General features: G+C 40.0%; 1 protein-coding gene and 1 pseudogene across 1 annotated transcript in view; both read right to left on the minus strand.

Moving 5' to 3' along the window:
- LOC138052081 (anoctamin-7-like) overlaps positions 1-11,809 on the minus strand; it is a 58,806-nt gene that overhangs the window by 14,012 nt on the left and 32,985 nt on the right. The gene's annotated exons all lie outside the window — the stretch shown is intronic.
- LOC138051032 (anoctamin-3-like) overlaps positions 2,400-11,809 on the minus strand; it is a 13,439-nt pseudogene continuing 4,029 nt past the window's right edge.

Genomic DNA, 11,809 nt, shown 5'->3' on the forward strand with positions numbered 1-11,809 from the left:
TGAAATTAGGGAATAGTTTCATGCGCGTTTTGTCCAAAATCAAATAATTAGTTGCTTTGTAACTATGGCCGTTATTGGACCTCATTATTGGCTTCATTTTAACCATGGTAGATGCTTCGTTGACCCAGTGCAAACTTTGAAGACAGTCCTTGTCAATAAGAAATGAAATTATCAACTTGACCAGGCGTTTTTACGGTCTTACCAAGCCAACCAAAATAGATGCCAATCTTTTCTCCAAAGTATTCCCTGACGTGATCCAACGGTTGATATTTATACCACTTTCCCAACGAGCCCAGTATTCCCTGAGTACCTGTTACGTGTAACATGGAAAATCAGACGTATTAAACTTGAGATTGTGATACAAAGGATCAAAGTTCAATTATCAATTCTAAGAGTTTGCAGAGAAATCGAAAGCAAAAAGACAAACAAACACACACTACCCGGTGACGAATTCTGTTCATTATTTACCTGTCGTTTGTTGAGAGTTTCCTCCTCAGGTCCATCAGGATTTTTGTGCCAATCAGAAGGCAACTCTGCAGGCCCCTGCCAAGGATTAAAACTGAACAATATGATATTGGCCGTTTTTATACTAGAGACGCATAATTCGTCTGGGACAACCTTGGCTACTTGGCGAATTATGAGTCTCTCATGTCATTCGTCCAGTGTAAAGACAGGACGAACTATATTGTATATAAGACGCATAAGTCCGTCTGGGACGGACTTGGCAAGCAATTTTTTTCTGCAAGTACAAGGAAGGGTTACGTTTTTGCAAACGTTGGCCGTGTAGCACTTATGTATGAACAGACTTAACTGATTAGAGTGTAATGTGAAGTGCTGAGTTTCCACCCAATATGAACCATGTGAGCGTTAGCCCTACTGATGGAAATGGGCCCACACAAGGACAGAGAAAAACTCTGACCAGGTTGGCACCTGGAAGTACGAGTACTAGTACTAGAAGGCTTACGCACGAGTACTGGACGAATTTTTTTCTGCGTCTGTAAAATTCGTCTCGTGAAAAGATGGGCACAAGACGCATTATGCGTCTGGACGAATTATCCACTTTAGCACGTCTTCGAAGACACAGTTAATTGGATAGTTCGTTCAGACCTATAATTCGTCTCGTGCCCGTCTTTATACCAGACGAATTTAACAGACGAAGAAAAAATTGCTCCCCAAGTCCGTCCAAGACGTAGTTATGCGTCTTTTATATAATATAGTTCGTCCCGTCTTTACACTGGACAAATAACTTGAGAGACGCATAATTCATCTGGGCGGATTATGCGTCTCCAGCGTAAAAAAGTTCATTGTGATGAATATGATGGTTATTGTTAACCCCGGTGTATGAAATGAAGAGATGAGGTTTTTTTTCCTTTTTCTCAATGGCGACAAAAACCGAGTGCTTCTTTGGAGCAGTCGAACCTACGAAGGCTTACGTACGGTACTAGTTCGGGTGCTCAACAGTTGAGCTAAGGAGACTCGTGGGAGCAAAGCATTAAACTAGGTTAGCTGGGGGCACTGTAGAAATAAAATAAAATAAACACGAACGGAATGAAACGATATCTTATTTTTTGAGGGTAAGCATAAGAAATCACAGTTGAAGAAAGTCTGCTAGAGCAGAATAGAGCGGCCCCCAAAATGACGCCAAATCTCTTAATGACTGGAACAAAGTAATCCTCTTCGAATCATCAAACTCACCACATGAAGTGGATACGCTGCGCAGTACACTTCTTCCTCCACTAATCTACTGATACCTGTTCGGGACAAAAAGTGGTAACAACAATAGTTTTTTTGTCGGAGTGATCACAGTAATGTTGCGCCTAGAGCGATAAATTTACATTACTACGAGAGCCCAAAAATAAGAATCCCTTACCATTTTCGCAACCAATCAGGATGAAGATCAATTGCAAAGTGCTGGACACATATTACTGAAGGACTCAAGACCTTCTATAAATCAACTTCGTCCCCAGACAAGCCGCCATGTTGAAAGCTGAGAAAACTCTGGGGATAAGTTTGCTTACAAGTGTTCGCTTCAACTTCCGATCGCTTTCTTTGATTCGTCCCTTCTTTGCTGATTCTCAATTAAAAAATTAACACTTTGGATTTAATCACTTAAATGAAAGTTCTCCGTCGGGTCCTTCCACAATTTTGTAATTGGAAAAGATTGTGAAAAACACAAAAGTAAGTGGGTTTTGATTTTGGATTGCGATAAGCCGAGCTATAAATAATCAATTCAGAAATTCAGAAACTAACTCACCTATTTCTCCCTTTTGCCTGCTTCCGTAGACCGCTGTTTCCAGAATCTCGTTTGCCTGCAGATCGATAGTGTAACATATCAGTCTGGCAACTCTCGATTTGTATGATAGAAAAAGGTGTGACCGATTATGTTTTATGGGGCTTACCACTCTTGTCCGCTCCGTGTCTTTGAAATACACATCAGGATTGTCACTGCCAGCAAACCTGAACATCGATTCATGATGGAGACAAGTGTTAGTGCTGTTTACATGGAGTAAGGAAGGTATAACATTTAAAGTGCCTATCATCTCAATAAACTTTTCCACCTTATTTATTCTCTGAAATCGCCCCAAATATATTTTGTTGGTTTTAGAACCTTTTTTTATTGAAAACTCTCCTTGAAAGACGGGAAAAGTGGTCATAGTTTGATCCGCGACAAAGCAATGAAGGGGCATGGGTTCGATACCGGGTGACGTCACAGATTACTTCAAAGAACTTTCACAATGCAAGGCAGCCTGTGACTTCCACCCGGTAGGAAACCCATTCCTCTAACTTGCGCGGTCGTAGATCAAAATTACAACTAGTATTTCCACCCTTGAGGACTCCTATAAATATTGACTTTCAAGGAAAGAGTCAAGCGAACCAAGGAATTAGTGTTAGACAAATGCAGAGAATTGTTGAGCGGAAAGTGTTTTTTGAGGTGATAGACACTTTAAGCAGACACCATGCAGGATGTGAATCATCCTAGCAATACATCTTTACCGCTTGAAAGAGCTTGTTGTTGCCTCTAACAATAGAACTCTTTACCTATACGATCTTCCTATTTGAGAATTGGGAAGTTTATATGCCTTCACCTGGAAGATCCTGGTACATGTATTAATTTAAAAAGAGAATGGTGAAGAGTATGCTTTAAGGTTACCGTATACCTTCAGGGGTGTCTCGCGTCCACGCAATGTAGCAGGTCCGGTTTAAACTGTAGATACCTAAACCCCTATATCAAATTAAAGCTTATAGAGCTGGATATCAAACTACACCACCAATTGTCGAATTTTTCACGACCTCTAAATGCGAGCGTCCGAATTAGTACCTTTTGAAAGCTGCAATTCGAAGCGAATTTTGCTTCTCGCCAATGTTTAACTTGTTCCTCAGTTTTCGGACCAAAAGCGCTAAAAAAAGATTTCTGCGTTTTGCCATATTTAATGGCATTGAAAAGTTACAGAACATTTCAAAACAAGATGAAAAAAGTCTGGATTAGTCGTACAAAAATCGCTCGCGAAGAAAAAGTATTTTGAAATAAAAAATTCGCAGACAAGGTTTTTGTTGTTTATATGTTAAACTAGACACTGTCCAAATTTGAGGACAAACGAACAAATCTCCTTTGGGTTTTAGCTCTTTAAAGTGTCCCCTTCAATTGAAAAAAATGATTCGAGAAAATAGCGATTCTGAAACAACCCTCTTCGTTTCGCATTGCACTTAGAGCGCAGAGATATTTTTCTGTAGCTCGTTTTCTCTTGAAGCTGGTTTAGCAAAATTGGGAAGACGAAAAAGGATACGAAACCCAGAAAGCAAGCTAAAGCGACTGGTCGAAGAAAACTAAGGAAAGAAAGCGCGGCAGCTTTAAATGAGCCGATAAGTTACAGAGAGAGATGACCATGATGGCGATGGCAGAAATCGGGTATGTTTCAGTCTCTCCCTTTTATGACAAGATGTTGAATAGAAACATTTCGTGATTAAGAAGAAAATCTTCCAAGTTTAATATCATTGTCGTATTTAAATCATGACCAAACTTCCAGCAATCGACACATTCAAACGTGCGAAAAGACAAGAACTATTTTGTTTCTGACAGATTAGACGGAAAATGTTTCGCCGATATGTTGGAGAAAAGCACATCGGATCAAATGAAGAGTGGCAAACCAGCCAGAAAGAACAGAAAGATAAAACTGACCTAAAGGCCAAAACGATTGCTCAGTTCGCCTCATAGGGTCGCGAACTCTATAGTGAGGTGTAAAAACATTTCTTCTTCTTTGCAATCGATGCGTTTGCATCGAAGAATCCAAATCTTTCCCTGGCCGTTTCTTGAACTTTCGTCTTTGAGAAGCTGAACTTCTCCGGTTTTACAGTCTCAACAGATCCCTTCGACGCTTCAATAATCTTCAAGGAGTCCGACGATTCCTCGGTATCAGACTCATCAAGTTCTCAATTTTTTACAAAATCTTCAACTTGTCTTAACTCGATTGTTGCCTACTTGATCCAATGGCTGCAGCTTCATCCAACTCGAAGTCAGAATCGTCAGACCACTTCTGATACTACGACTCTTCATCTGACTTCGTGAGGCCGACTTTTGCGTCTTCACTCGTTGCTGTATTTACTTTCGTTCTTCGCTTTTTTCGGTTTTTCGAACTGGTCCACGGACATTCCAATGTCCATGTTTACCCATAACTAAAGAGAAGAGATTGTACCTAATAAAAGACACGCTTGGCAGTCAGAACAACAATGCTGATCAACTGAATCGTCAATTCGTGACATCCGTTTAATTCCCGCGAAAGTCGTCTCGGTTGATTTCATACGCTGTCAATCAAAAGGGGGACTTTAACTTCCGGCCAATATTTGGTCTTTCTTTATCTTTTTTTTTTTTTAATTAGAAATCACAATTCGATCGTTACTTTGAGGCAAAAATCCAAATGAAGAAAATTGCCGATCTGAAGGTATGTGGTAACCTTAACTGAGCTTAGTGATATGCTCTACTTTGATGTCAATTACAGTACTGCAACAAATAACTTTTTAGATTTTACCTGATCATAAGGCAACATTGCACTTTTTCCAAAAAATTAACGAGACACTACTTTAACTTTACTTTAAGTTTTACTTAAAGTTCCAACAATCGCTAAACCTGTTCTGAGGACCTGTACAAGCAATCCTAAGACATGAGTTCACTGCAACCGAAATTTTTGTAGTAGACCCTTACAGTGCATGGAAAGACGTAAATGAAGGTAAACGATAAGAAAAAGTCCGCCTTAAAAAGGAGTTCAGTAGTCCCCTAAAAACTATCAGCTTGATCCACCAACACGCCGCTGTTTATAGTTATGTTTTACCAGCCAACGTTAACATTATCGCCGAAACGTTACATCATTTTCTTTAACATACTTTCAATTGTCGTAACCACACCATACTTATCTTGGTAAAGATGTAAACTCCTTACTTGTGCAGCTTGTTCGCCTTAAACGTTGCTGTAAAATAGTCTGGGGGTTGGTTGGGAACATCGTCTTTAAATATGTTTGGGATGTGGAATTTCTCTAGCATTCTCTCTGACCAATTGATTTTTCTCCTCCTTCTCTTTTCTGTAAATGATATGGTAGAGGTTAAAGTATTGAGCCAAGGACTCATAACTGTGCACTATATAAAAGAACTGAAAACGTTCTAGTTACAAAACGAATTACGAAGGAGCTGAAAGGGCAATTCATATCACTTTGGCCAATCACAACAGGCTATCGAACGAGCCAATCATGAGGCGCTAAGCGCTTAGAACATACTGGAGAAACTAGAAATAAGTTTCAAGCCCTGGTCAAACGGTGCATGATATTTGATGATAGCTGGAGAGCCTTAAACTATCATGAACTGCGCGTGGTTAAGCGGATCGAGGAAGCTAGTGATATTCGAAGTCGTGTACGCAAGTTCGCGAGAGGCTTGTGTGATGCTCGTGTGTGCTTCTCTGAAAATGGCGTCGTAAAAAGTTGCAAACACAGTGTCGGTATGAACTTTTCGAGGCGAAAGAGGGCGGCAGCCTGTTTAGTTGCCCTAGAATTGTTGGAGGCTATAACGAAAGATGAAGCTGGAGAGTAAAGCGTCTTTTTTGTTGACCGTCTTCTTTCTCGTAGTAGTCAAGACTTTCATCATTTTCTGGTCTTTGTTTTGTTGATTTTTCTTATTTTCCTTGTCACTTTCAATAACGTTTAATGTCGACAGATTAGCCTTTTGTTATTTGCCATCCAAAAAAAATCAAATCCAGGATAGTAATTAAGAAGCAAATTAATTATTTTGCATAATTAATGTCATAACTATATTGACCACTTTGAGGTTGCGTGGGAGACAGGGTCGAGAGTCTTATTGAATTGCATTGCGGGATTGTTTTGGGGACGAGCCGCTGATTACGCAGTAGTTTACTCTGCAAAACAGAAAGACTTTCGTATATTCTTGCACGATAACAATTAACTTCGGGTTAAATCTTAATAACTTACGTCGTTAGTAAGTAAACGTCCAACCTCGTCCCCAGGGCGCTTTTCCCTGGCTTTGGCCACCCAAAGCCAGGGAAAAGCGCCCTGGGGACGAGGTTGAGTAAACGTCGTATGTACAACGATCTCACTTACCCTTTAATCAACTCTTTTCGTTTTCCGGAAAATTTGGGCATATCGGTAAGCGAGTGAACAATGTAAAATTGTCATTTTACATATTCTGGTAGTCTAGGAAGTTCACCTCCTGGTATATCCCTTTCTTGCAACTTGAGTTCTTGCTCCGCGCAGGCGATGATTACAATGCGCCCCCCCCCCCCCCCCCAACGGTCCCACAATGCACTGATTTAACACAAGGCTCTCGACTCTGTCTCCCTCGCAATCTCAAAGTGACCAATGGGAAACACTCAACTACCTTTAATGGTCCTTTGAAGTTCAGTTCTTCAGCGTAAAAAAGCATCACTTCCCACGGCACATGAACCTTTACAAAGTAAAGAGTTCCCTTTTTTGTGCGAGATTTTTCCTTTAGGAAACGACAGGAAAACTATTATTCAATAAATGAAAAAATTCATTACAGTAACTTTAAATTTGACTCATTTAAAGTATCATCTGGGTAGAAACGGTACATCATTGAATTGAAAAAAAAAAAACCAAACAAACCTCTTCAAATTCCAGTTGCGATTTTCGTAGATTATTCATGTACTTCTTTCTGTGGCGCAGGACATCTTTTGGTGTATCCTTTCCGTCGAGTTCTTCGTAAACTAAAACAAAATCTAAAATGGAAGGACACAGTAATACAGAAATGTGAAATAAAAACACTGAGGAGAAATTAAGCAAGCTTGATATATAAAATCATGAAGCTAAATCTTTGACTTCAAAGCAGTGACGCTATGACTGACCGATTCTTCTCTTTTGGTCTCTGAAAAACAACCTGCCTCCCCACTCATGTCGATCTCGTCAAAATCACTCTGAAAAAAAAAAAAGAATGACATGATTCGAGCATAGTTAAGAGATGTAGGCTGGCTATGAAACTCGACAAGTTTCTTTGTTTCATGTTTTTGTTCGCTTTTTTGGTCTTGACCCTGCACAAAACCCGACAAAAACACGCTTTTTTCTGCAGGATAACCAATCAAAAGCTTCGACTAATTTATTCGAAATTAACTTGCGAACTAAAAACAAAAGATTGTGCAGGGTCACGGTCGGTTCAACATCTAATTGCGACTGTATTGTTCCTGCCTTTGAAATTCCCAGGGTTTCATACTCCTTTTTCCAAAATGGCCGCATTTAAATATTCTTTTGTTTTTATTCAAATTAGCCCTTGATGCCTCGTTCTTAAGCTTAAAATTCAAAAGAATATTTTATCTTAAACGACGCAACAAGGGCCAATTTGTATCCGCATAAATCAGCGGCCATTTTCGAATAAGGTGTATAACCAGTTTCTAGATAAACTATGATATGAGTGACTGTTTAAAGACGTTCTCGTAAACAATGAATTCAATCTGAAAGAAAAAAGTATAGCTTTTACTACATCCCAAGCAAAGCAGATTCATTAACTGAATTTAACTATGCGAGACTTACAAAACAAAAGAAAGGCAGCCAACAAACTGACTTATCCAGGGAGAAGACACCCTTACCAGACTATAGAATTCCGAGTTTTTGAATAATTGCTCTGCGTTCTTTTCAACCAATAGCGTTACTTTATCCACTGCGCGTTGAACAAGTTGGACAGCTGCATCTTGAGGCACCGAACGGACATCAACACCGTTTATCTAGAGAAAAAATGAAGCAGAAAGTTATTGATACACTTGAAACCACCTCAAACAATATGCCAGTTTTAAAGAAACGTTTCTGTTGCGTAGAAGGGGATAGGGTGATTTCCTCGTCTTTTTTAAATGTTATTAATTTACATAAGGGAACCTTACCTGGCTGGAGACAACCAATTACCTCTTTAGAAAGCATGTTGAATTCGAATTTGTTACCACCAAAGAGAAGTGAAGCATGTGAAGAGGATTTGCCAGTTCATCTTTGTGTATTACTGGAACACACTGTTTCCTGTAATAACTTAAATTACCTACGAATCCTTAGAGAAGTTGTTCGTAAGTTTTGTTTTCCGTACGTGAACGTGGTTACATACCTGTTTAAACCGAGAGTCCATCACCCAAGATTAAGATTTACCCAAATTGGCCCATTTCCCATCACCGGGCACCGGTGGCTCAGTTGGTCGAGCACCGGACTGTCACGCGGGAGTTTGTGAGTTCAACTCCGGCCGGACCAACACTCAGGGTCTTTAAATAACTGAGGAGAAAGTGGTGCCTTTCTAACTACATCTGCAAATGGTTAGACTTTCAAGTCTTCTCGGATAAGGACGATAAGCCGGAGGTCCCATCTCACAACCCTTCAATGTTAATAATCCCGTGGGACGTAAAAGAACCCACACACTTGTCGCTAAGAGTAGGGCACGTAGTTCCCGGTGTTGTGGTCTGTCTTTTGTTGTGTATCATGGTTTGCGAGGGTAAAAAAGGGGCCACAGTAATTGGCGCAAGCTGTTGTGGCGCTCTGCCAGCTTGACTGGCAAAGGTAATAAAATAATTAGCCCATCAGCGTTAGAAAAGAGGCTATTTTAAACCAAGGCTTGCGGGAAAATAAACAATGACTAACTAACTCAATGTTGTACCCAATTAAAAGCCTTCGGGAAAAAACTGGTTTTGTTGCAGGATTTGAATTAAGTGCAACATTTGGTCTATTCTCTACGTGCACAAATCCCATAGTACACCTCTTTTACCCCCCAAAAATTTATATTGGGTATTGCTTTTGATTTCTCTTGGGACATCTTCATGTTCCAAGAGAAATTGCAAACAATGATTATGCAAAATTTTGGGGGGTAAAAGAGGTGTATTCTGGTATTTGTGCAAGTAGAGAATTATTTATTTTTCCACAATTTTCCTAATGCTAATGAGGGCAAACCTAAAATAATAATAATGATGATGATGATGATGATAATGATAATGATAATGATAATAATAATAATAATAATAATAATAATAATAATAATAATAATAATAATAATAACTTTATTTAAAGGGGCTAGGTCACGCAATTTTAGGCAATCTCAGCATTGATCAAATGGTCATAGAATTAACTGAAATAACAAAATAACGGCTCAAAACTATAGAGGAACTCAAACTAAACACAGGAAAGCTAAGGAGGGACAAGGATGGACAAAACTGGGAAGGATTGAAATAGATTGAATTTGGGTAAATTTGAAAAACGTCGGCCCACTTTTTTTCAAATTTACATCAGTTTATATCAAAATCTCATTTAAACAGCTGGAAAAACATTCTCAATTGTTGCGTGGCCGTGATTTTGCAATGAAAGACTCTTGCTCTGCCAATTTGACGTTTAGAGCTCATAACTAACAAAATTAAACAAAATTACCTAAAACAGCGTGACCTAGCCCCTTTAAGTGTCAATGCATTTAGCACTAGAGCACTATTGGTGACACTAATGAAATTAACCCGAGAAACACCTTTCGGAGCAGGGCCCCGTTTCTCAAAAGTCCCGAAACTTTACGGGCCATTTTCGGGTGTCACAATTCCCTTTTTATCTCAAGAACGGAGATGATTTAAGTCAGTCAAACTTCACAGGCAGTTTGCTTTGTTGTTACCTTGAAGACATGTTAAAAGCTCGGCCTTCCAAAATAAGCGGTTGGCAGTTTCTCAAATGGCTTTTCGGGCCCGAAAAGTTTTCGGGTACTTTCGAGAAACGGGCCCCAGAGAAGAGAAACCAACAAACTAAACCCGCATATGGCGCCGAGTCTGGGAATCAAACCCGGGCCACATTGGTGGGAGGCGAGTGCTCTCACCACTGCGCCATCCCTGCACCCCTGATGCCAGATCTTACTCTTGGATATGGACTACTGTTTTAAACATACTTTTCTCTTAGCATCTCGCTTTTCTTTACCTATAGTTCCCATTGTAAACTCCCGCTACAGTTATGCACATCGGAGTTCGACAGTTGAGGTGCAACGACAAAACTTCAGCAACCAATTTGCTCGTAGAGGCCGATTTTCACCACCAATGCTAGAATAAGTAAGAGCAACATGTGCACCACAGACTCGTTTTTTGGTCATTGTGTTTTGTCACAACAAAAGCAGCCGTTTCGTCATTGAGCTTGCAAAAACGAGGCTTTTTTTCTCTGAGATACATTGGGAAAATTCTTCCTCGAAAACCACTTCACACCTGATGGGTTGTTACAAAAAGGCTTATTCCGAGACCTTTCCATGTTCCCCGTACACATGGTTAACTTCGAAAGCATCGTGTAACCCAAGTGGAAATTCAGAACAAGATCGTGGCGGAATGTCATGCAAGTGTCAGCTAATCGGCGTGATGTAGGTTGCAAAGGCACTTTAGGAATGTCCTGGGCAGCCATAAATTCAAGATTTAACGTTTAAAACGTCCTTTGTCAGGTAAGTTGGTGGAAGAAATTCATGTCTTCAGAAAGAAATTAAAATTGCTTGAAGACAACAATTATAGGTCGATAATCTGATTTCAGCACGCTTTCTCTACATTGTCAACAAAGATCGCTGCGAATGGTTTCAAAATTGCGTACGACATTCTTTAACTTGCAAGCAGCAAAAGAGGCGACGAAAGTTATCAAGATGCGAAAACGAGCAGATCTTGAGAACTTCGTCGCCCTCTTCTTTCCTCCGCGACTGACGTTCCCTTGGATATAGAGGATGTGGCTTGTTTCAAAAAGACCTCATTTGCGTTTATCAACGAATCTATTTAATTTGTGAATCGTTATAAAACTCCTTGCATTTTTGGCGCCTCAGCACTCCGTTATATTGGTTAGACTTGAAGAACAACTACTCCGTATATCGACTCCCACCCAATGATGTCACTATTCAAAAATTGCATAGAAGTGACGCGGTACTTGACGCCTCTAAAAATCACTGTTCGCTCAGTACCACAGAGACGCGCCAAGAAAATTTTAAGTATGGATGTAAAACTCGTGAAAATCGGTCATATTCCAAATTTCAGTAGAAGAACAAACGCCGTACACACTTCGCAATGGAAAAATACCTTACGTGTCACGCTTAGCCGCCGCGGAAGGAAATTGTAGGAAAAGCGGTTTGGCCTTGAAACCAGCATCGCATTTTAAAGTGGTGGGTGTTTGATTTGTTGTACCTCAAGAATCCTGTCAACCAATCTTGAGCCTTGCCCATCGCGATCAGCGGAACTTCCTGTTTTAATAGAAGTACAAGATTCCCGGATGGCCACGCAAGTAATTTGGCTTAGCTGGCCTCCTCTGTGTTGTATCCAAGACCTAAAGCGAGATTACACTTTACAAAA

The sequence above is a fragment of the Montipora capricornis genome, chromosome 6 (assembly GCF_036669925.1).
Source record: "Montipora capricornis isolate CH-2021 chromosome 6, ASM3666992v2, whole genome shotgun sequence".
Taxonomy (NCBI): domain Eukaryota; kingdom Metazoa; phylum Cnidaria; class Anthozoa; order Scleractinia; family Acroporidae; genus Montipora; species Montipora capricornis.